At 52.0% G+C, this 25,314-nt stretch overlaps 1 protein-coding gene and 1 long non-coding RNA gene across 5 annotated transcripts in view; one reads left to right on the top strand and one right to left on the bottom strand.

Moving 5' to 3' along the window:
• Positions 1–1,170: 1,170 nt before the first annotated feature.
• LOC123929864 lies at positions 1,171–2,160 on the bottom strand. Its single transcript, XR_006815978.1, has 2 exons — positions 2,023–2,160; positions 1,171–1,668 (listed from the first exon to the last, which is right to left on the bottom strand). It is a non-coding gene; the product is annotated as an uncharacterized LOC123929864 (long non-coding RNA).
• A 131-nt stretch (positions 2,161–2,291) lies between these two features.
• The window catches only part of PIK3R5 (phosphoinositide-3-kinase regulatory subunit 5), a 61,877-nt gene continuing 38,854 nt past the window's right edge, over positions 2,292–25,314 (top strand). For all 4 annotated transcript variants that reach the window (XM_045985744.1, XM_045985747.1, XM_045985748.1 and 1 more), the window contains exon 1: positions 2,292–2,417. The gene's annotated coding sequence lies outside the window, so the exon portion shown is untranslated. The remainder of the gene's footprint in view (positions 2,418–25,314) is intronic.

Consider the following 25,314-nt stretch of genomic DNA (forward strand, 5'->3'; position numbering starts at 1 on the left):
TCATCACACCTTTGGCCACCACAAGGGGCATCTGCTCATGATTCGTGCCTGCAAAAATTCTTACTGTGACATCTGCCAAACGGCAATTTTCTAATTCCACCACTCCTCCCCCATTTAGCCATAGAAATTCTACCAGCAACGAAACATTGTCTCTTCTCCATTTACTTATTGATTCATTCAGTTTTCGTGTTTCCTTGGTGATTATTTTCAGAACCTTGAGGATACACGTTAGAAGAGGAAGCAGAGATGGACCTCTCTGAAAACATAAAAGAGTGAAAAGGAGAGATTACAGAGAGACATATCGTTTTATTTAATTTTTTAAAGACTTTATTTATTTATTTGACTGAGAGAGAGCATGAACAGGGGCAGTGGGAGAGGGAGAAGCAGACTCCCCGTTGAGCCTGATGCAGAGCTCTAGCCCAGGACCCTGGGATCATGACATGAGCCAAAGGCAGATGCTTAACTGACTGAAAGACCCAGGCGCCCCAGACATATTTTTAAGTGAAGCAACAACAGAGAGCTGTACAAAGTGTCACGTAATCAGCAGCCACACGAGTGACAAGGGCACCTTGAGTCTTTACCAGTTGCTTGGGAGAGGTGAGGGAAGAAGGTCGGAGATGCGTGTGAGTGGCTGTAGTTCCAAGTTCTGGCCAATAGGTGTCAGGTGGTGACCAGATCTCCAGGTCAGTGGCCTGCCCTCTGAGGATAGGGAGACACCGGGAGCTCAGTGAGGGCGTGGGATAGCATGCAACCGCAGGGGATGCAGGATGGGACTAAGTGGGCTTTGTGGCACGCTCAGCTCTCCCGCAGTGAGCTCTAACAGGCAACTGTGCTCTCCTCCATCTTCAGTTTTAGGATACCAAGGACATAGAGGAAGTCAAGGAGGCCGTAATTTCCCTGGTGTCTTCCTGAGCCTCGCAAGTGACCTCACCACCCAACACGTCAATCCGGGCTACACCGTGCCATCCTGGCGACTCAGTTCCTGATTCCAGAGCAGTGCCACCCCAGCGTCCCACCCTGGCCACCTCTGGGCTGTCTCCTTCCCCCTTCTCCTATTTTGGGGGGTGGAAAAGAGTAGGGATTGGGGAGACTGGAGTCTGCGCCCACCCTTATCAAGTCGTGTGACCTCAGCGTGCCCTCTCAGTCTTTTGTGGCTCAGGTTCCTTATTTGTGACTTGGTGGCGTGTGTGTTGGGGTGGGGGTGGGGGGTGGATGACGCGTCCAAGTACTAGACGGGCTCTGAGCGCCCTTCCAGATCTAACTGCAGGCTGGAACCAGACCGTCGTGTTCGCCCAAGGGTACTTTCTGTTTCTGTGCCTTTAGGGAAGTTGCTTTTTCTTGGTATTTTGGGAGGCAGGAAGAGGAAAGTCACTGGTGTTCACATCTCTCAAAGCCTCAGGTAGGGCTGTGGCTTCTGACCCACAGGAACGTCCGACCCTGTGGCCAGTTTCAAGCGCCTTCAACAGCTGTTGTGACAGAGCGGCCCCATCCAACAGTGGAAGTGGCGATTTCAGCCCGGCCCTGCGCGGATTCTGCAATCAAGGGTTATTCTTGCCTCGCCAGGGCTGCCGGCACCCCCCCCCCCCACCGCCGCCCAGCCCCATTCTGGAAAGGTGGGAGCGAGGCACAGGGCACGATTCCGTGCGGAGTTCTTCCTAGCGGCGCCGTCTGTGGGGGAAAACCGAAGGGGCAAGAATGGGGTCTGGACGCTGGAGACGACCCCTCCCCCCGCTGCGGGGGCTGAGAAAGGGCCGAGTGACAGCCACCGGCGGGGGAGGCTGGGGGTCCCGTGCGCGTCTGCGGACCAGGGGTGCAGGCATTGTAAAGGTTAAGAGCGCCCAAAGAAAATAGAAGTAGGAGGAGGAAGTGGGCGCTGGGCCGCCGCGAGAGAAGGAAGCAGCTCGACGGAGCTTCCCCTTTCTCCTCCTTCCCCGAAGCCCCCACCCCAAGCCTCCCCCCGGCTCCGCCCACCCCTCCTGCGGGGCCGAGGCCGCGCTTCCGCTCCCCGGGACGCGACCGCACCTGACTCCCGGGGGGTCGGTGGCGCTCGGGGCCCCTCCGGCCGCGGCCGTCCACCCGCGAGGCCTGTGCCTTCCAGGACCGACGCGCTCCGCCCTGGGGCCACTCCGGCGCTGCGCTGGGCCAGCGGGGTCGGAGGACTCGTGGGTCGGCTGGCCCCTGGCCCGCGCGCCCCGGCCGCCAGGTGGCGCTAGAGACCCGCTGGGCGCCCGCCCCGCCCCCCGCCCCACCCCGCATGGCCCCGCCCCCGGCCCGCCCCCCGGCCCGCCGTCCGAGCGCAGCCCGGGCGGGTGCTGGGACTCGCCGCGCGGCTCCTGCCCGGCGCCGTGGTCCGGACCGCACGCGAGCCGCGGGGAGTCGCCGCTGGAGAAGGGCTCGGCGCCCGGCGGGGACTGCAGGTGCGTGGCCGGGCGGGCGGGGAGGGCGCGCGGAGAGGAGCGTGGGCACCGTCGGGGAGCGGTGGGCTCTGAGAGCGGCGTCCGCCGCGGGCGGGCTGGGCAGTCCTGCTGTGTCCGGTCCCGGGGACACGCGGGGCCGCGACCGGCTGTCCCGGTACTCCGGGAGACAGAAGGGGCGTCCCGGGGGGGGCACTGTCGAACGCCGGGGCCGTGCGTGGGGCCGCGTCCTCCCTCCTTCCCCGAAGACCGGCCGGAGTCGGGGTCAGGAGCCCGCGTCGCTCCGCCTGGGGACGGTCGCGGTGAGCGTGGGCGTCGCCGCCGGGACCCGGGTGTCCCGGGGGTGCCCCGGCGCCGGCCGCTCTTCTGCAGCACCGCTCGTGGGCGCGGTGGCAGGAGCCGTGTTTACACCCGGGTGTCCCCGCGTGAGTCCGCGGGTGCGTGCGTGCAGGTGTGTGCGCGCGTGTCAGGTGCGCCCGCGCGCTGGCCCAGCCCAGGCCCCGGGGGTAAATTAGCGAGAGGTGCGGGTCAGCAGGAGGAAGGCCGTGGTTGGATGGTTCGGAGGGAAAAGGAACGCGAGATGAAAGCGGCAGGATGTGGTATCAAGTGAGTTAAAAGCCTCAGAGCAGAGCGGAGGGGTGGGTTTGGGCGAAATGAGGGCTAAAAGTAGGCCAGGTCTGCCCGGAAGGCCCCTTCTGGATCACGCCGCTCTTCCTCCCTCTGGTGGTCGCTGCATCTTCTCGCCTGCACTCTTCCTCCTGGCCTGGACCACCTGGTGAGGCGCTGGTTCCCAAAACTTGTCACAGCACAGCCCCCAGGCCCCAGCCCCGTTCTTCGGGAGGGGCCGAGGGGGCGAGGTCTGCCATCTGCAGTTTTCTAAAATTTGAATAAGCTCCTTCAGGGAGGCATGGAGCCATTGCTGGGGAACCCTGTGCCATGTGGAAAGGAGACTTGAGCTGTCGCCTGGGGTCTTGCTGTGTGACCTTGAGCATCTTCTGCCCCTCCCCCACGCAGCCCCATTGCCCTCTCTGTAAAAACAGGCTCTAATAGTGGCCTCCCCATGGTTGTGGGGAGATTCCATGAGAAAAGTGTGACCAGACGAGCTGCACATGGAGCTGCTCCCTGGGTGTTTGCAGAACACCAGTATGTAGATCAGGAGCTTCCCTGCTTCCCCAGGGCGCCCACCGCCATGTGCGTCCAGGAAGACAAAGAAGGTTTCCAATGGTCACCTCTCTTTTCCTGGATACCCTCTCTTTTCAGGAGACCCTTCCTTGCTTTTTGAAGCATAAGCACCCAGGACTGTAGGGACAGGCAGGCTTGGGGTCTTTATATGCTGGGCCCCATTGGGGTTTTAAGTCCCCCCCCAAGGGAGATGATTATCTTCTGTCCCCAAGTCCTTGCTGACTCTGCCTTCGTTCTAAGAGGCTCACCCAGTGGGCTTGCCTGGCCAGCCCTGTGGGATCGCTGGGAGCCAGAGTCTTGCTTGGCTCAGCTGTGGGTGGGCTCAAGGTCTGGATCACAGCGTCTTAAGAGAGGAAACTTCTAGAGAGGCCAGAGAGTGATAAGCAGTCACTCAGGGGAGCATCTGGTGTAGATGTGTATGGGAGGGAACACAGGAGGGGTTACACTGACTTGTCCCCAAGGGAAGACGAGAGGTTCCTAGAGCAAACACGTATGATGTATTAGGATGGTCTGTGGATTGAAGACATACGTGTTTTCACATTTTAATGACTCGGAAATCAAGATGCATCTTACCATCGGTGGCATCTTACCATGATAATGGACAGCAATATTTCTTGGCGATGCACAGCATAGTGACTCTGGCGGCATGAGTGGTGGCCCACCATGGGTCTTTTCTGTTTGCTTCCAGGCTCATGGCCGGGTTCTGGATAACGGGGGGGTTTCAGTGAGGTGCCTTCTGGATCACGGCGATAGAGCTGTAGCGTGGTGGGGACTGAGTGTGAGGACACAGTGGGTGACTGGTGGCCCAGAGCGGGCACTGGGTCCTTCTTGGGTCTGGCGGGTCTTCCAGTTGGGGCAGTAGTTTCCCGCTTTACACCAGCTCCTTGCTCAGCCTTGCTCCCGTGGCTGTGATCATGTAAGGCAACAGATCGGAGCAAGAGTTTTGACTGTGAACCCTGGAGAAGGCTCGTACCCCTTGGCATGGCTAGACCCAGGTCTTCCACCAGCCAGCTCAGGGCCACCCTGCTGCTGTCTCTCCAGAGGCTCGGGCACCCCAGGGCCTTTGCACCTGCTCTTCCTTCTCCGTACATTGCCCTTCCCTTCCTCTGCCACCCAGCGGACTGTAACTCCATCCCCCCATTCAAACCTCATCATCTTTGACATCTTTTCCATCCACCCCCTCTCCACTCCCCAGCCCTGGCCACTCCCCCTGTCCTCACCACACCTCGTGTGTCCTCCTCCCAGACCGCTGACCACTCTGGCCTACAGGGTCTGACCAGCAACGTGTTGGCTTGCTCACCTGAGCCACCTGACGCTCTATGTGGCTGTTAAGCTGTCACCGTGAACCCCCGCTCCACTCCCCAGGATGTCAGAGGCCCAAAGTCCATGCAGGCCAATAATGGGAGTTGCCCCCCTGCAGGAGGGTGGGGTCAGGAGGGAGGGGTGTACTTTTCATTTTCGTGTCCTCTGGAGTCTTCTAGCTGCTGTTGTTGACCCAGGCAAATGAGGCTGTGTGGTTTCCTTGTTGGGGGCCGGGGCTGGGGTGTGAGGGCTGAAGGTGGCATCTGGGCTTTGCCTCCCGTACTTGGTTGGCCTTGTTCCTGCCAGTCTCCCACACCGCCAGGTACATGACCTTGGGTCCATCCGCACATGTCCCTGGGGATGTCCGTTCTCATCTGCGTGGAGGTGTGTGACAGGTGTGTAACAGGTGCTGTCTGCAGTCCCTTCCTGAGCTCCCACCTTCCCTTCCCCGGCTCAGCACACTTCTCCACGGAACACCCTCCGTGTGCCGGGCATGGGCTGGGCTCCCTCTGGGCGTCCCGAGCAAAACAGTGTTCCTGCCCTCGTGAGATTTGTCAGGCGGCCGGGACCCTCGACCCGCTTCCCATCATCACAGTGCTGAGAATTAGCAGAGCCTGTGATTTTACACAAAGGGAACTTGGGGGGCGGGGGTGAAGGAAAGGCTTTCCTAGTGAAGTTCTATTCACTGTGAGACTGGAGAAATCCAAGGCAGAGAGACACAGGAATGCGGATCACCGTAATCCCCGCCCTTAGGCAGGTAGCTGGCCCAGGCGTAGCTGTGTAGCGTAGACCAGGGGCTCAGCCCTTGAGGCCATCAGTTCTCTTAGTGGTGCTTCCTTTTCCCTCCGCCCTGACCATCAGCAGGGAGCGTGCATCACCGCTGCCTCCACGGGTTTCCCGCAGGAGGCTTCCGGCTCCGTACCCCAGCAGCGACGGGAGCCCCTGTGCGCCACTGTCCGCTGGGCTTGCATTGTGTCCCTCTCCGGAGCGACTGCCTTTACAGGGATCGGCTCACCCTCCTCCCTCACATTCTCCTGGTCCATCCAGAGCTGTCCTCCCAGAACCACAAAGTCCATGTGCGTCCGTGTACATACATGATTTCCCTCCCTCTCTCTTTCAAAGTTTTGCATAAACGGTCAGGCTCAGGACGCCTGGGTGGCTCAGTTCATGAAGCGTCTCCCTTCAGCTTGGGTCATGATCTCAGGGTCCTGGGATCGAGTCCCACATCGGGCTCCCTGTTCAGTGGGAAACCTGCTTCTCCCTCTGCCTGCCCCTCTCCCTGCTTGTGCTCTCTCTCTGACAAATAAATAAAATCTTTAAAAAAACCCAAATGTGTGTGGGGGGGGGTGGGTGCACTGCACCCCCTCCCCCACCCACCATGCGTATGCTTTCTGAATTTCTCATCAAGTCTTGAATTCAGGCCATTGTCAAGATGACAAAAGAGCGTCACTTTTGCTAACGGCGTCCTGTGTCCTTACAAGAAGCCCGCTGCTCCGCCCCGGCCAGCGCCGCAGATGGTCCGGGCTCCCGGAGTCCTCAGGGACCGGCCCGAGCCCGGGGCTTTGTTTCTCTGATACGTGGGTCCGGTCAAGTGTCCCGTGTGAAGGAGGTTTCCTTCAGTTCCTCATGCCTGAGGAAGCGCGAATGGGAGGGAAGTCTGTCGGATACTTCCCCCGGCGGCGACCAGGACGCTCTTGGAGCCTTTTCCCCCTGCTGGAGGTTTGTGCTACACGTGGTGTCATTGGCTCCTTGGATTGAGCCCGTCCGGCATTTCTAGAACAAACCCCGTCTGGTCGAGGCGTTTTATTCTTTCCAAGCAGTGCCAGGTTTGACTTGCTCGGAACCTCTTTCGGACTTTTGCATCCTTACTCCTAAGTAAGGTCGGCCCGTCTCATCCCTCTCTGTCCTGCTGCCGTCGGGTGTGGAGCGAAGGCTCTGCCAAGTGATTTTGGGATAGACTCATCTCTTGGACCCCGGGGCTGGCGGCCGGAGCAGGGGAGTGCTCTGTGCCTGGACAGTCAGGATAAAGGCTCTGGTCTGTAGTCCCTCCGCTCGCGCATCCTGGCCGCTGGGGGCCGTCTTCCCCTCCTCGTCTCCCTTCCTGAGCCTTCCACACGCATACCTGTGCTCCCTGCTTTGATTCTTGGTCTCCAGCAGTCAGCCACGAATTCCGAGCCCTTGTTTCCCATGCCCTTCAGCAACGGGGTAGCCCCGTTCTGCTCCAGGGGCCGTGTCTGCTGGGGATGCTGAGAAACCATGTCCTACGTAGATGCAGGTAGTCAAGACGGTGATGACGTCATGCCAAAGAGGCCGAGAGGCTTTCCTCGAAGAAGAGGGCCCCGGGGACAAGTCGTATCTATCTTCACGTGTTCGGAGGGCAGCGTCCTGGGGAAAAGGCGAAGGCGGCCTGCTCCGTGAGGACCGGTCCCCAGGAAGCCAAAAACAGGACCTAAACAGGCCTCAAGTTGGGTGCAGGGAATATCGCGGACAAATTCAGAACAGATCAACAGCAGACTGGATGGCCTTAAGGAATTGAGTTCCCCGTCAGGGGGAAGCATTCAGGGGAAATACATGTCCTGTGTAGACAGGACTCCGTGAGAATGGAGGCCAAGGCTGCTCCACTCCCAGGTCTCTAGTTCTCCAAATCCTAGCGGCTGTGTCTGACGGGTTGAATACAGATCAGTAGTTCTGAGAATGGAATTTGAAGTGAAGGAGTTCGGTGGCCTTGAACAGACAAAATCCCAAAGTTGCCCAGTTCCCCCACAAATCCCACAGCCTGTTCCTCCCGAGCAGGGCCACTTTGGGGGTCAGACGAGTGTAGCCATCCAGGGCAGAACCTCGCCCCCACCCTGTGCTGAAGCATGGGCTTTTGTGGGGGGGCCTCCCTTGTTCTTAGCTCCTTCCGACAGCTGGTGAAGGACACCCATCGAGCCCTAGGTGGTGGGTCACCTTCCCCGGGCGGGTGACACGTTCAGACCCTGGCGGTGCCATGCCTCCTTCCACCCAGCCTTCTCTGTAGGACGGCTCCCTCCAAGGTCACTGGTGGCTGCCTGATGGTGAGTTCCAGTGGCCGCGTCCCAGCTGGTAGGGCTCCCGGGAGTTTCCGAGACCCCTGATGCCTACAGCTTCCCTGGAGCTTTCTCTCTTCCTGCCCGCACCTGCTCTCCCAGCCATCCCCGGGCATGTCCGTGTCCCTCTCCTGCAGGTGTACCACCAAGCCCAGGCCTGCTGTTTACACTATGTCAAGTTCACCCCCTGTCGGGAGCCCAGCTCCTCACCCACAAAGTGGGCTTCCTCTGTGGACTTCCCCATTCTTGTCTCTGGTGACAACAGCCTCCCAGACATGAAACCTTGGAGTCACCTCTGGGTCCTCCCTCCATCTTCCCGTTCTCCGCTCCCCGGCCCATGTCATGGCGCCGCCTGGGGCCCTGGCCTCTCTCACTTCCCCACCGCGCGCTCTGCCACACTCCATTCAGTTTTTGTCCCCACGTGCCCGCCCGTGGGCCTTCCTTGCTCTGGCAGCAGACTTTTCCTATAAAAACCCCTTTGTCACCAGGCTCGGAAGTTTCTAGAAGCCTCTGGGGACGCCCTGCCTCACAGGGAAAGCCCAGAGTACTTGGTGGACATTCAGATGCCAACCCCGAGTCCGGCTCTTGGAGTCTTTCCTCGCGAACGCACACCCGGCTCCTCTGGCCAGGCTGCCTGCCTCAGTTTCTCCAGTACCTAATGTGCATTCTTGCCTCTCCCCCGTCTTCCCGATGAGGAAACCCCCCCAGCTGTCGTGTTCAGCCCCTTCTCCCCAGCGCCCAGCGGGCCAGGATTTGGCGTGCTCTGTCCGTGTTGGCCGGTTGAGCCGCTGCACAGAGAAAGCCTGGAGCCCCAGCCTTGGGTGACAGGTGACTGACCCCCCCCATCTGAGATCTCGTGGGGTTCAGTCCTCCCATGACCCGGGGACTGCGCCCTCCGGGCACTTCACTGGATTCTGTAGTGCATCAGAAAGAGCAAAAATCCTGTGTCTTTGCCTTCCTGGATAGGACAAGGTGGATGTCCCCTTCTGGGGGGGTCTGTCCAGGCCCCAGGGGCCCCTGGCAAACCCCACATGCTGAGAGCCCTCTCCTTGCGAACCCGCATCCGCCCTCCACGTGAGTCAGACTTAAGACGAGCCGTTCTGGAAGTCTGACGGTGGGGAAGCCCCAGGGAGCCAGCCCCACGCAAGTCACTCCCAGACCTGGGGCCACTTCTCTACAGGGACCTAGGGAAGTCAAGGGTCTGTTTGCAACACGATGTTTACAAGATAGAGGAGCTTCCTGTCCTGCCTGCCCGGCCGGCTGTGGGGCAATCAGGAGCCCCGTTTTCAGGGGGGAGAAATGCTGGGAGGATTTCTGGCGATTCTGCAACCTTCCCCAGGGGGGCCCGGCCGCGCTGACCCTGGAGGAAGCCGAGGGAGGTATAGAACTCAAAGTTTTAAATTGGGAGAAAGTCAAGTACTAGCAATAACCGATGTTAGTTTGCATATCGCCCTTTATGGCTTATAAAGCATTGTTCTTGAACCTGGGTCTTGAAACACCCTTTAGAGACTCCCCTCGGTGACTCCCAAGCAGGTAGATGGGTTGGAGCAAGCAATGACGAGCTTTGGGTTTTCTTCCCTTTCTTTTTTTTTCTCCCCCCTTTGAAAGGGAGTAATGCTTTGGAGAGGAAAGAGACATTCCTGGGAAGGAGAGAACAGTGGGAAAGACTCCGCAGGAGAGAGAACCTGCCTATCCCGATCCTTCCAACTTGGGCAGTGACACCAACTCCCCCGGCCCCCTGAGGAAAGGGCCAAGGGGGCTGAGACTGGCCTTGCCTGCCTCCTCAAACATTTGTGCCAGTGGCCCTGGGCGCCCCCTCGCAACCTGGGACCACCCACAGAAGAGCACAAGGGACTTGCGTCCAGGATTCCCTACTGTGCCTGCAACCCTACAGCAGTGTCTGGATGGGTCTGTTAAGGTGCCTTGGACTGTGGTGGCCCTGGGGATAGGAATATTCTGGCATTCCCTCTCTAGCAAGCAGGTGATCAGAGATAGGGCTCACCGCGGCCACCTGACTTCTCGTGCCCCGAAAATGTTTTCTGCAGTGAATTCTTCCTCCAAACCCATGAGCTGGCCAGCAGCAGGGCAGAAGTGCAGAGGACTCCTGTGATGTCACATCGGCCTGCAGGGCATGGCGTGATGATAACGGTTTGGGATAAGGTGCTCTAAGACACAAAGGAAGGGCAAAAAGCAAGGGCATGACTTTGAAAGAAATTGGTCATAAAACCCCTAAGTTAAAGAGGCAGAAGTTGGCCGAGGGAGATGATTTGAGGGTGTGGCCTTGGGGAGGGTCCAGAAAACACATTTCTGAGCTAGTGATGCTAAGGAGCTCAGGCCGGAGCAGTGCCAGCTGTGTGGGGTTGGGGGAAGAGGCTAGAAGGTTCTAGAAGGTTCTAGAAGGCTCCTGAGTCAGCTGGAAAAACAAGGTGCTGGGACCTGTGGGAGTTGGCAGAAGCGGGCCCTCAAGATGCATGGCCCTATGTTGGAGGCTGCGGATAAAGAAGGAGGTACCACCCGCTCTCCATTCTCCTGTTCTCCTCCCCCTGGCCCAAGGCAGTGTGCAGCATCACCCCAAGGTGGGCAGAGAATGCCCCTTCTTGGGTCTGCCAGCTCCCCAACAGGGCTCCCGTACGGGGTCTGCTGAAGGGATTGGGTTGGGACAGTCCCATCTTGGGTCCACTGCTCAGCCCCTCAGAGTCTGATCTCCCCCCGCCGTCCTCCTCCCCATTCAGTGTTTTCAAAGATCAGGGTACTCATTGCCTCTTACTGCTACAACCTGCCCAGGGATGGAGGTGGTAACAGGATTATCATTAAGAGCAATTTCAGGTTTGCAACAAAATTGGGAGGAAGGTGCAGAGATTTCCTGTATAATCCCTCCCTCCCCCCTACCCCCCAACACGTGCATAGTTTCCTTTGTTCTCAGCATCATCCACTGGATAGTACCTTTTTAACCAAGGATGAACCTCTGTTGACACATCACAGTCACCCCCAAATGCCTCAGGGTTCACTCCTCGTGTTGGGCTTTCTTTGAGTTCTGGTAAATCTATAGTGACCCATAGCCATCACTGTAATGTTATACAGAGCATTTTGAATGTCCTAGAATTCCTCTGTGCCCTGCCTATTTATTTCTTCCTTTTCTGCCACCCCAGGCAATCACTGATCTCTATTGTCTTCATAGGTATGCCTTGGGGACGTAATTGTTCACAAAACCAACCATCTGATCTCGGTTTGGGAGGACAAGTTTTGTTAATGTCTAGACTGTATTTGCATGGTCCTGTCTACCCAACCAGTTGGAGCGTCTCTCGAAACCATACCCTCTGAACTTGAATTGCTTCAGTACTAGCTGGCCAACCCAGTCTGCTCCAAAGAATGGCTGACCTTTACATAAGTCAGTCCCTGTGGTGCATACACAGAGATGGGCTCACCATAGAGAAGATGTGTGCTCTCATGTAACAGGCTGAGCATAAGTCATCCAGACTTTATGTGACAGGTTTGTAGGTTGGGAACCTGTGCTCCTTCCATCTTGTTGATCTGCCTGCCTGAACATGCGGCTTTCATCTCATGGTGCATAATGGCTGCCTAGCAATGGTCATCATATCTGTATTCCCGCTAGCAAGAGGAAGAAAGGGAAGGAAGGAGGCATGCCTCTTCCTTTCAAAGGCATGATATAGAAATTGCATTCTTCAATATATACCTGTATTGATAGCCAGAATATAGCCACATGGCCACACTTGACTACAAGACAATCTGGGAAATGTAATCTAAAATATCCAAACATTATATTATTATAGAAGAAAGGAAAAAGGATGTAGGAGGACATTTAGGAGTCTCATCCATGTTTGGACCCCACTAGTTTGAGGTCTTTCTGAATCTTCTCTGTCATATAAAGTTCCTTTATCCCTTCTGTTGTGTGGCAAGCATGCCTTCTGAGTTCTTTTGAATACCCTTAAAAAATGGCAGTCTATCAAAAGCTGGAATATACCCAAATGTCCATCTACAGATGAAGGGTGGATACAATGTGGCATATACATGCAATGGGATATTACTCAGCCTCAAAAAGGAATAAAATTCTGACATGTTCCAGTATAGATGAGCCTTAAAGACTTTATGTGATGTGAAATAAGCCAGTCGCAAAAGGACCAGTACGGTATGGTTCCCCATATTTGAGGATCCCAGAGTCGTCAAACTCAGAGGGACAGAAAGACAACTAGTGGTTACCAGCAGCTGGGGAATAGGAAGAGGGGACTTGGGGAGTTAGCAGTTCATGGGTGTGCAGTGTCCATTGGGGAAGATGAAGTTCTGGAGACAGACGGCGGTGCTGCCTATGTGACGGTGTAAATGTCCTTATGCCACTGAGCTGTGTGTTGAAAAATGGCATGCTTTCAAGGGCCAAAACAGAGTGCACATGCAGATCCTCAACACCCTTTTAGTTTGGTTAGTGAGCCAATGGGGAATCCCTCTGTGTCCTCCTTCAGCTCGTGCTTTTCCACATTCTCACAAGGCTTTGGCAGGACTTGCTCAAATCCAGAGATGCTGTTTTCATGTATTTTCTTGTCTTACTGTTGGTGAAGCCATTCCAGCCCCTGGGGATCTCCAGGTCCTTTCCTGAGTGTTCCCAAACTGCCTTTGATGGCATGCAGAGAGCTCTGTCAGGGGGCTGGCTGGCAAAGAGATTGTAGCTCCCAAGAGCCTATGCTTTTGATATTCTCTGAAATTGGGACAGCCTTTTCTAGGGTCTGTCTCTATCTTTGTCTGTCTCACTATTTTCTCTTGTACATCTTTCATTTTCTTCAATTCTTTAAAGATGATCGATAGCAGTCCCCTTTCACAGACTCTGGTTTCCTTATGACTTGGAGATGTGTTTGTCCTCATCTGCAATTCTCAGCTCCTTTTTAAGCAGCAAACTCTCTATATGACTTCAGAGCCCTCTGTGGCAGGTGTCTCTCCCCTGGTCTCCCCCTCACCCCTTCGTTGGTGTGGTCATCTGAATCCCAAGGCTGATGTGTCACGTGCTGGTTGAAAGTTTGACGATGGCTGCACAAGACCCTTGAATAAACCCTTAACACATAGCCTGCTATCCAAGGCCATTCCCATCTGCCACGTGGCCCATGAGGCAAAATTTCCCAGTGTGCCCTGTGTTATATTTTATCCTCCAGTGGAGCTGGTCACCTGCCCTTCCCTAAAGGAATCATGCTTTCTCATGGTTTTTGCCTCTGTTCATCTTCCCACCGCCATCCCTGAATCCTGCCTCTATCCGTCTTCCCACCACTGAGCCTGAATCCCACCTCTGTCCGTCTTCCCACCACCAAGCCTGAATCCCACCTCTGTCCATCTTCCCACCACCAAGCCTGAGTCCCATCGATCCTCATCCCATGGCTGTGCCTGAATCCCACCTCTGTCCATCTTCCCACTGCTGTGCCTGAATCCCAGGGCAGTTGTTCCTTCCTGAAGAATTATCTGGGAATTACCCTCTCCGAGAAGCATTGCTAATTGACCTCCCTCCTCCAAGTTCCTATTGCACCTGTCCGGTGTTAGCCTCCGCTGGATGTCTCACTCATTGGGCATAGTCCAGTAGGAATGGTGCTGCTCTGAACTTTGTGGTGTGTGTCCTTCGAGTAAAAGTCTGGGAGTGGAATTGCTGTGTCATGGGCCAGCACAGGTCACACTTGAGTGAGTACTGGTAACTGGCTTTCCATTTGATAAGCAGCTGTCCTGTTTTGCACCCCCTCCACCTGCAGCCATGAGGGTTCAAGGTGCTTCACATCCTCACAAGCAGGGCTTTCTGTGTTTTTCATTTGGACCATTCTGGTGGGTGTGTGGCGGTATTGCATCATGGTTTGAATTTGCATTTCCCTTGTGACTAATGAAATTGAGCACCTTTTCATGTTTATTGGCCATTTGGAGAGCCTCTTTCATGAGCGATATAGTCAGTCAAGTCTTGTGCCTGTTTTTCTAGTGATTTCTGCCTGGTTTGTGTTTGTCGTCATTGTTGGTGGTGGTCCTATCGCTGTGCATGGTCATCTCTCAGGACCCCATCCTCCCATCTGGCCACAAGCTCCTTGAGCTTTCTGGATCCCCAGTGCCTACTAAGACCCTCCCATAGTAGACCCTGAACACGTGCTTGCTGTTGGTTAAATAAACCCTCTTTGATCCCTACTTTCCAATAGGATGACCGTTCTCTTTGAGTAGGCGGGGGAGTGGTTCTCCTTTCTCTAGATCACCTGTAACTACTGCCCCACCAGCCCGGAGTGGCTAGTCTTATCCCCAGGCTGGGGTTATTCTGAAAATAACTCTACAGACCCTTTTTGGTGTCCTTGGTGCTCTTCTCAAGTCTTCCTTTCCTGACATGCTCACTCCTGCTCTCCTGTGTTCATTCTCTCTTGGGGACCTCCCTTCTGTCTTTGACATACGTCCTAGGAATCATGCTTCCAAAAACGTCAGATGATCAGAGGAACGACAATTTATTAGCTGGCTTGATTTTAACCTAAGAAACATTCCAACTGCTGTCCGGGGAAGCACACCACCATCCCAGGGCCTTGCTGCAGATCTCAGGTTGATGATTCACACGAGAAAAGCGGCATCCATATCTTAGTCAAGCGAGTTCTGCATGATCCCCTGTCCGTCTCCCTTCTTTTGTCATCCCTGAAATCTCTTTACCCTTCCCTCGTCCCATTCATCGTGCATTCGTTCATCTAGCAAATATGTGCCAGGCACTCTTCTAGGCCCTTGTGGGCCTGGAGGAAAAGGACAGGCAGCAAGTATGATAAATAACAAGTAATATGTACAATGTGTCCGTTGGTGGTAAGAGGTGGGAAAAATAAAACAGGGTGTGCCAGGGGTGGGGTTTGCCCAAAGCCCTCCCTGAGAGCATAACATAAAGACCAGACAGAGGGGAGGGAGTGAGCCTGGCAGACATCTGGGAGAAGAGCACTCCAGGCAGAGGGAGCTGCAAGTGCAAAGGTCCTGGGGCAGGAGTGTGCCTGGTGCGTTGGCTGTGGTCATTCGAGCCCCTGGCAGGTGGCACCTTCCAGGCTGATCTCAACAGAGTTCAGTATCTGAAATGAAGGGCGACGTATTAGTCATGTTTATAGCTACCACAGCATCGAGCAAAATAGCTTGTGGTCTCAATTGCTTGATAAGGGAAGTTTTTCTTTGAGTAAATGAATTTTGGTCGGGCACCCCCTAAGGGCTTCCTCCTGTCATGGCAACGTCCAGGGGCTGGTCAGGTCTCTTGCTTGACTGCTCCAAGCACCAAGCACAAGGCTGCCAGCAAACGAGGCAGGAAGGCTCCGCTCTATGACGTAGCTCGAGAAGCCACACACTACGGCATCTGCTGTCATCAGTCAGTTGAAGCAGTCACACGCCCGCTCAGGCTCCACGTCTTGATGGGCGAGGGACAAGCCCGCACCATGGAAGAGGCTATGGGATGGGAGATGGGGTGACCCCACCTTGGGAAAATACAGCCTCGTCACGTCCCTTCCGTTTCCCTGGGGAAGAATTCTCATTTTGTGTTGTCACGGGCTGTGGAGGAATTTCACGTATTTCCTGGGCAGCCCGGCCAGCATAATCTCCCAGGCCAAGGTGGTTGCTGAGACCAGCGGCCTCCCTCCTCTCACGGCTGCCCACCCCCAGGCCTCAGGGATGAGCCCCCACCCCCACCCCCAGGCATGGGGATGGTGGGAGTCAGGCACAGATCTTGTGCTCTGCAAAGTACGTGGGCTCCTGGGGTTCGGCCACCGAACCTTGGGTCGTTGTTCTTTCTGGGCTCAGTGTGATGATGGTGTCTTCGGGTTGGAGAATACAGTTCAGTCTAACATTGAACAGTGACTTGTCGTGGTATCTGCAAGCAGCAGCTTGCTTTCAAATGGTTCAGCAAAAGGGGTGTGTGTGTGTGTGTGTGTGTGTGTGTGTTGTCAAACTAAGGATCACTCTGCCCCCTGGCTTAGCAGCCAAAGTGGAGTAAGGTCAAAGGCAGATGGAGGCGGGGCGCCCCTGCCTGGCTTCCATCCATGACTCCCACCCACAGGCTGATTCTGACCCCACCGGGGCTGCTGGGGGGCTCACCCGTCCGCAGGCTGGATCTGTGCGGGCCCGTAGGACTTGGCCTCCGGCCTGAACGGGTGATGCGAGGTTGCTCAGTGTCTCTGCGCGCAGACCCCCTCCTCTCGCTGCCACGGCTGGCCGGCCGGGAAGGAGGCATCTATCCGCCCGGGGCCTGGGGCATCAGCTGTGGGTGAGCCACAGGAGTGAGCAGAGGTGGTTCTGCTTAGGGGTAAGGAGGGAAGAGCGCTGGGGCGCAGGAAGGGGTGCGGAGAGGGGTTCTCCGGGGACAGCTGGGTTTTCGTGGAGCGGTGCGCAGGCAGGAGCACGGTGTGCTTCCTGGGGAGGTGAGAAGGGGGCTGACCCTCAGCCCAGCTCTGGGGTCTGCACTTCCCTCTTTGGGGACTTTTGAAAGAGCCCATGACCTTATGGGGGGATGGGGGAAACTTGAGTCCTGGGGTGCTTCGCCCTCCTCTAGGGGAAACCTGGCCCCACGGGGTCTCCCCGAAGCCCGTGCACTACCAGCCTGGAAATCCTCAGAGAAATCGACAGCCGGGGGAAGCCCGCCCACGTGACACCCCCCCCCCCCCCCCCCCCCCCCCCCGCCAGGGGTCTGCGAGGCGCTGGGGTCTTCCTGCAGAGAGGACGCCCCAGGGCTCCCGGCCCCTTGCCCCTGTGCACCACGGAGCTGCAGCTCTCCCTGTCTGCCACATCCTGTGCCCCGGGGTGGCGGCGCTCTCGAAGCACAGGCCAGATGTGCAAATTCTGCGGCTGTGCCTGGGGCCGAGGCAGCACGGCTTGCTTTTCTTGGAAATCATTGGTGATTTGTTAGAAAAACAGGAAACACTGGGGCTGCTGGTGTGCATTTTGACTTTTCTGTTTTTGTTTTCGAACTTCTTTCATCGGTCCCAGGCCAGGGACGTTTTCAGGGTACTTGTGGTCAACCCTGACCTTCAAGCCCCCTCCTCAGTCCCCACCCTTCCTCCCCCTGCCGCCCATCCCTTCTCTCTCTGTCTCTGTCTCTGTCCCTCTTGCCTTGTGTCCCCTTCTCCCCCAACCCCAATCACTGCTGTGGGGAGCAGGCAGGTCTCCGGAACCATGGAAACAGGTGTTGTGTCTTGGTGATGCCGTCACTTGGTGATGCAGGGGCACGAGCTTCTGTGGAGTCGGGTTTCCCTGCACCTGTGTCCACCACCCACCCCCCCCCCCCCCCCGCCTGCGGTCCCCCCACCTTTATCACCGTGGTTAGACAGGAAGCAAAGTGGTCTCTGTGCACCGGGAACATTTCTGCTGGTGCCATTGTCCCCTTGCCGGGGGATGGAGGGTGGTGGCGTAGCGGAGAAGGGAAATGCTTCATTCCTTGTGGGTCAGACTGGAGCTGAAGGGGCGCTCAGAAGGCACTTTCTCTATGGAGACACTGAGGGCAAGACAGAGGGGGCTTTGCACGGCCCGGATGGGCGCCCTCACTGGAGAGGAAGGACGAGAAGGGCTGAGAGGTCTGGGTTCAAATTCCGGCTCTGCCCTGAACCATCCCCTCCCTGGCTGTGTCTCGGAACAGCAGGAGGTGTACGGGGGGGTGGGGGGGGCAGAGCTGGAGTCATTTTGTGCACTGAGACCAGAAAGCACCCCCCCCCCAAGTGCTCACTACTTAGTGAGTTTGCCCTGGGTCTCATCCTGTGAGGGGTGAATTCTGAACATGCGTGATGGTTGGTTTGGGGCTGTATTCAAGCATATTTTTTGTTGTCCATTCCCCACCCCATAATGGGCCAATATGGAGAGGCCCGTCTCCCATTTTACAGAAGAAGAAACTGAGGTCCCCAGAGGTTACACAGCTTAGCTCACTGTTCTCTGTTACCCAAGCAGCCGCCCCCCCCCCAGAGGAGGCGGGAGGGCCAGTGGCTCTCTGCCCAGGGAACTGCTGTACCCCTATCCCCCCCCACCCCCCCACAGCTGGGCTCTGCCCTAGGTTTTCATTCAATGTCTCTGTACCACATATTTAGCTAGGGCCTCCCCCTCTCCTGGGAGAACCGTGGTTAGGGGCTGCCCTTCTGAAGTCATATAAGAAGTCTGATATGAGAGATTAGAAACTCCCCAAACCTCTCCAGGGTGTTATTTTAAGAAGACATCAAACTGTCTTGAGAGATCTAGGATGGGTAAGACTAAGAAGAAGATGGGAACCAGCAGGAGGAATGGAAACACAATTTAGGGCACTTCCCAGAAGAGAAGGGGATTTGAGGAATTCCAGACTAGGGATGGAGAGTGAGCAAGAGGGTGACCCTTCACAGGGGGACTCCTGAATAGGGCGATCTGTATCAGGCCCTGCTCTCCCAGCCCCTATGCCTGCGACCTCGGGGTCACACAGCTTCTGAGGAGCAGCAGCTCTCCCCCAGGGGGTCCAAGAACTTGCGTGGGAAACGGGTGCCATCTTTGTTGTTACCCACCTCTAACCGAAGCTCAATGTTTCCTTCCATTATGAACGCAGACAACAAGCCACAGTCATATTAGTAGCACCTGTGGCTTGGTCCCCAGTAGAAATCCAGATGTGGTCCTATCACTTTATAGGTCATGTTGAGAGCACCTTAAATGTCACTTGAGCTTTTGGTGACTTTCAGGTGATAATAGTGCTTAGATCGGCTGCTGGATTTTGTTACTTCATGTGTTAATGCGAAGAACATACATGACTATTTCATAAGGTTGATTATGACAAAAAATCAGTAACTTTTCAGTGTAATTCGTTTCCTTGTCATCCCATGTATTTTGTTCTGTGCATTTGAAACATTATTCAGAAGAGGGGTCTGCAGACTTCAGATCTAGGGCATAAAAAGGTTAGGAGTTCCTGCTGCTAGAGCAGCTCGGGAAAGAATTCTAGATGTTACCCGAGAGCTGAGGAGGGTTTTGATGTTAGGCAGACCCGATTGGGATCCTTCTGGCAGACCCTGGGAAAGTGGCTTTATTTCTCAGATCCATAGTCTTCTCAGGTCTCAACGGAGGTAAAAGAAGGCCCACTTTTGTTCTGCGTGGATGTGCCTGCCTGGTCTGGTGCCTGGCAGGCAGAGGGAACTCCATCATGGGAAGGAGTTGGTGGTACTGTCAGTGGTTTATTTAAGCCCCTGAGACTCAAGCAGGCTTCTCTTTTTTTATCACAGAGGAGATTCTAGGCTAGGTCCATTTCTTATTCTCCTTCATGCAGAAGAGAAACGTGCATACCTGGATAATCTTGTCTTTTTCTTTTGCTCTGGGCTGGAGCAGGTGGCCTTCAGGCATCCAGTGTGAATGTTGATCCATAAAGGGAAGTATTTAAGAACTGGCCATGATATGGCCACACAGTGGAATACTATGCAGTCACGAAAAGGAATAAGTATGATTGCACACTGCAACATGGGTGAATCTAGAAAACACACTAAGTTAAAAAAAACTAGATGCCAAAAATGGTATATTGGGATCCCATTTACATGAAATGTCCAGAGTAAGGAAATTCATAGAAACAGAGGGTAGATTAGCAGTTGCCAGATGGTAGGAGGAGGGAGAAGATACTGCTGATATGTTTGGGGTTTCTTTCTGGAGTGATGGAAGTGTTCTGGATTTAGATCGTGGTGATGGATATGCAAATTGGTGAAGATGCTGAAGGCAGTGAAGTGTGAACCTTAAAATGGTAGATATTCCGTTATGTAAATTATATCTGAGTTTTATAAAGTCACTACCCACTGCATGGACATTGAAAAGATAATAAAGGAATATTACAAAAAACTCTATATCCACACATTTGATAACTTAGACAAAATGGACCAATTCCTGAAAGACATAAAGCTCACACAAGGATGGATTATTGGAATAGATCTGTATATATTAAAGAAATTTAATCAGTAAATGGAAATTTCCAAATTGGAAATTTCCAAAATGGAAAGCACCAGGCCCAGATGGTTTCACTGGTGAATTTTACCAAACATTAAAACAACAAATGATATCAATTCTTTACAATATGTTCCAGATTATCTATGTAGAAAATCTTCAAGAACTGACCAAAAACAAACAAACCAACTTAGAATTAGTAAGTGATTATGGGAAGGTTGCAAGATATGAGATTAATACAAAGAAACCTGTTGTTTCCCTATACACCAACAATAAGCTATTGTAATTTGAAATGAATATAACACCATTGACATTCACACTAAAAAGATACTTAGGAATAAATCTAACAAAATATGTAAAGAATCCATATTAGGAAAACTACAAAACGCTGGTGAAGGAAGTCAAAGGAGATCTAAATAAAAGGGAAGATGTTCCATGTTCGTGGATAGGCAGACTCAATGTTGTTAATATGCCACTTCTTCCAAACTCAAGCTGCAGATTCCATACCATTCCAATCAGAATCCCCACAAATTACTTTGTCTGTGTCAACAAACTGATTCTAAAGTTCATATGGAAAGGCAATAGATGCAGAATAGCCAACACAATATTGAAGAAAAAGAACAAAGTTGGAGAACCGACACTCTGACTTCAAGACTTACTATAAGGCTATAATAATCAAAACAATGTGATGTAGATGAAAGAATGGACAAATAGATTAATGGAATGGAATAGAGAGCCCAGAAATAGGTCAACACAAAAATGATCAACTGATTTTTGTCAAAGAATGAAGGCAATTCAATGAAGAGAGGATAATCTTTCTAACAAATTGTGCCAGAACAACGGAGTATCCATAGCAAAAAGTGAATTGACATTAAGCTTAAACATTTCACAAAATTAATTCAAAACAGGCAATGCACCAATGCAAAACCATGAAACTCCTAGAAGATAATAGGAGAAAATCTAGATGACCTTGGGTTTGGCAATGAGTTTTTGGGTACAATATCAAAAGTATAATCCATGAAAGAAAAATTCGATGAGTTGGGCCCTATTAACATGAAAACTTCTGCTCTGGGATCGAGGCCCACATCGGGCTCTCTGCTCAGCGGGGAGCCTGCTTCCCTTCCTCTCTCTCTGCCTGCCTCTCTGCCTGCTTGTGATCTCTGTCTGTCAAGTAAATAAATAAAAAAAATCTTTAAAAAAAAAAAAAAAGATACTGTAAAGAGAATGAAAAGACAAGCCATAGACTAGAAGAAAGTATTTGCAAAACACTTCTCTGACAAAGAACTTGTATCCAGAATATACAAAGAGTTCTTAAAACTCAACAATAAGAAAATAAACAACCCAATTTAAAAATAGGCAATAGTGTAGTGACCAGAAGAGGCAAGGATGCGGGGTGGTGTTCTGAAGGATACCGATTGTGTTCTGCTTCTTAATCCGGAGCGCTGGTTCTATGGGTGTGATCACTTTGTGAAAGCTTATCAGACTACTCTTACGATCTGTGTACATTTTGTATATAATGTCATACTTGAATAAAAATTTCACTTTAAAAAATAAAAAATAAAAATGAGCAAAAGATCTGAACTGCTCATCAGAAAAGATGTACAGATGGCAAATAAGCATATAAAAAGATGCTCAACATCGTATGCCCCTAGGGAAATTGGAAGTTAAAATGAGATACTATTAAAATGACTGAAATCCAAAACACTGACAACACCAAATGCTGGTGAGGATTTGGAGAAATAGGAATTCTGGTTCATTCCTGGTAGAGATGCAAAATGGTATAGCCCCTTTGGAAGATAGTTGGGTGGTTTCTTAGAAAGTTAAGCAGTCTTGCCATATGATCTAGCAGTTGGGCTTCTAGGTATTTACCACAAGGAGTTGAAACTTATTTCCACACAAAAACCTGCACCTATATTCATATTGCCAAAAATTGGAAGCCACCGAGATGTCCTTCAGTAGGTGAGTGGATAAACAAATTATGGTATATCCATTGAATGAAATGTTATTTAGTTATAGAAAGACATAAGCTATGAAGACACACAAAGCCATGGAGGGACTTTAAATGCTTATTACTAAGTGAAAGAGGCCCGTCTGAAAAGTCTATATAATATATAACACCAACTGCTTGACATTTTGGTGAAGGCAAAACTGTAGAGACGGTACAAAGATCAGTGGTTGCCAAGGGTTGTAGAGAGGGGAAGGGATGACTAGATTACAGCATAGGGGATTTTTAGAGCGGGTAAAACGATTCTTGGTGACACTCTCACGGTAGATACATGGCATTTTGTATTTGGTAACTGTATATAACACTGTATAACTGTAATATTCAGAAGGAATCCTAATGTAAACTGTGGACTTCGTTAATATCATTGTATCAACATCAGCTCATCAATAGTAACAAATACACCACAGTCATGGAAGGTATTAACAAAAGGGGAAACTGTGGGCGGGAGGGAGTTGGGGGGTCAGAAGGAGTATGTGGGAACTCTGTACTTTCTGTTCGTTTTTTTCTGTGAACCTACAACTGCTCTACAAATTGCAGTTTATGAAAAGAAAAAAAGAACCCCTTTCTTGACCCTTCTTATATCAATTGAAATCCAGCTCTGAGTTTCACCCATCCCACTAGGAGCTGTCCAGGAACTCAGAGTTTTTCATTTTCCTGCCACCAGCCTTCCCTGGGGTGGTTGCCTTATTAGCACGGAGGCAGTGAGGGGAAGGAACAGTGTACAGAAGGAAACACATTATTAGCACTATAAATCGTTCTGTACTCTGTGGCATTAGGAACGGCTCCTGGAAAGCTTGCGTTCTGGCCTGAATCTCTTCCTTTGGTCCCAGGAAGGGAAACGCAGGAGGAAGGATGTCTCTGGGGGCTATCTGCCCACACCGCGGGTAGCTGAAAATGACCAGTTCAACACCACCCAGGACTGACTCACTGGGGGGTTACAGTAGATGTGATTTCCCCCAAAGCCTGAGGAAGATCCCCTCTTGCTCGTATGGTCACAACATCATGACCACATGTTTGAGTGGGGCTTTCGGTTTGCACAGCACATTGGCACGCTCCCCAGGTCCAGGGAGAATCCATTGGGGCCTTGCTCCAGAGGCTGGAGTTGGAGCCATTTGTAGGGTGGGTGGGCCACTGTTGCCAAGCTGAGAGCCCAGTAGAGGAAGCAGTAACAACATAGGCATTGGGGTAACAGGGGTGGGAGTGGGCACCTGGCCCAGAGCGTGCGAGTCAGGAAGGCTTCCCTGAAGAAGGGACTTTATAAATGAAGACAGAAGAATATATATTAGCCACAGCAGAAGCAGGGGAAGGTGGTGGAAATGTTTCAGGCAGAAGGAGTCCAGGCAGGGAGATGTTCATTATGGAGAGGGAAGGGGAGGTTATTGAGGCTGGCCAGGGAGGAAGGGCCCAGACCTCTCGGGGTCTTATAATCTAGATTGGGGGTCAAAACTTGTCCTGAGGCACCAAAAAGACCATTAGCTTCTTAAGGACAGGGAGGGAGTGATAATCAGATGTACGTTTTCAGAGACAGCTCTGCATAGAATACCATGTCTATGCTGTGATCCCATCTAGTTTGAAAAAAGTACATGTAAATGTGTAGGTATGTATGGGGGCATATTCATACATTAGAAAGGACTAGAAGGATAACAAGGTCAGACAGGTGGCAAATGTCTGTGTGTTTGAAAAAGGAAAGTGAGTGCAAACTATAGGCTGAGAAAAAGTTTAAAGATTTATTCTGTACCCAAAGGTATTGCACAAGTCTCTAAAGACATTTTTATTGAGGTTTATATGCAGCAACGTACACACATTTTATTGTACAGTTTGGTGAATTATGGAAAATATGTGTACCTGTTCAGCCTGTATTCTTAGCAAGGTCCAGAATATTTCTATGATCCCAGAAATTGCCCTCATGCCCATTCCGGATCAGCCCTCCCTGTACCAGCTGGAGGCAACTGCCTTTTTTATTTATTTCACCATAGATTAGTTTTGCCTATTCTAGAACTTTTCGCAAACACAGCCAGGGAGTATCTGTCTTTTTGTGTCTGGCTTCATATGCACACCATGTTCTTGGTTTTCATGTATACTGTACTGGCACTAGCACTTTGTTTATTTTTGTTTTGTTGTGTTTTGTTTCTTGCATTGCTGGGTAAATGGGTAAACATATACCAAACACGTTTTCACCTTCTCTATTGATGGATCGGGCTGTTTCCAGTTTGCCGCTGTGCTACACGAAGCTGCTATGAACATTTTTTGGTACCGGTCTTTTTGCCAATATAGGTCCTCATTTATTTCGGGTAAACAAGTAGAATTATTGGGTCAAAATGGTAGTTTTTTTGTGAACTTCACAGAGCTGCCAAGCAGGTTTTCAAAGTGGCTGCACCATTTGTTGCTTCCGCCAACGTCGTTCCGCTGTTCCATACCCTTGCTAATTTGGTATCGCTAATCTTTTTAATTTTAGCTCTCCTAGTATGGTGTGATCGCACTGTGGTTTCAAGTCTCCATTTCCCTGAGAACTAATGGTGGCGAGCATATTCTCACGTGTGTAGCGACCATTTGGATATCTTTTGTGAATTGTCACTCCTCCGTGTTCAATTCCAAGATGCAGGTCATTTGTCACATACATCTATCATGAATATTTTCTCAGTCTGTAGCCATTCTATAATTTGGCCATTTCCAAAATGTTATATAAATTGAATCAGACCATAGATAATCTTTTGGGATTAGCCTTCGATTCAGCATAATCGTCTGGAGATTCATCGTGTGTGGGGTGTATATCGATAATTATTTCCTTTTTACTGCTGAATAGTATTCCGTGGTATAGCTGTACATAGTTTGTTAAACTCTTCACCCACTCAAGGACATCTGGGTTGTTTTCATTTTGGGTCTATTATGAATAAAGCTGTCATAAACATTCATGTATAGGGTTTTTGGGTGAACCTAACTTTTCATTTCTCTGAGATAAATGTCCAGGGCTATAACTGCTGGCAATTCCAATGTATGTATTTAATGCTACAAATTTCCCTCTTAGACTGCTTTAGCTGTGTCCCATAACCTTTGATATGTTAGATATTCCTTTTCATACTGTTTTCTGCATTTTTGGATTTCCCTTGAGGCTTTCTCTCTGACCCATGGATTTTCCAGATGTGTGTTTAGTTTCTAAGTGTTTGGGAGTTGTCCTGTTATCTTATCTTTCTGTTTGCTTTCTGGTTTGATTCTGTTGTAGCCAGAGAACACACTCTATGATTTCAGTTCTCTTACATTTGTCGAGGTTGGTTTTATGGCCCAGGACGTGGTCTGTCTCGGTATATGGCTCGTGGGTACTTGAAAAAAATGTGTGTTTTACTGTCATAGGGTGGGGTGTTCTGTAAGTTTTGACTAGATCCTGTTGATTGATGGTGTGACTTAGTTCTTAGGTGTCCTTGCTGATTTTCTATATAGCTGCTCTCTTTGTTGTTGA

The sequence above is a fragment of the Meles meles genome, chromosome 18 (assembly GCF_922984935.1).
Source record: "Meles meles chromosome 18, mMelMel3.1 paternal haplotype, whole genome shotgun sequence".
NCBI classification, from domain to species: domain Eukaryota; kingdom Metazoa; phylum Chordata; class Mammalia; order Carnivora; family Mustelidae; genus Meles; species Meles meles.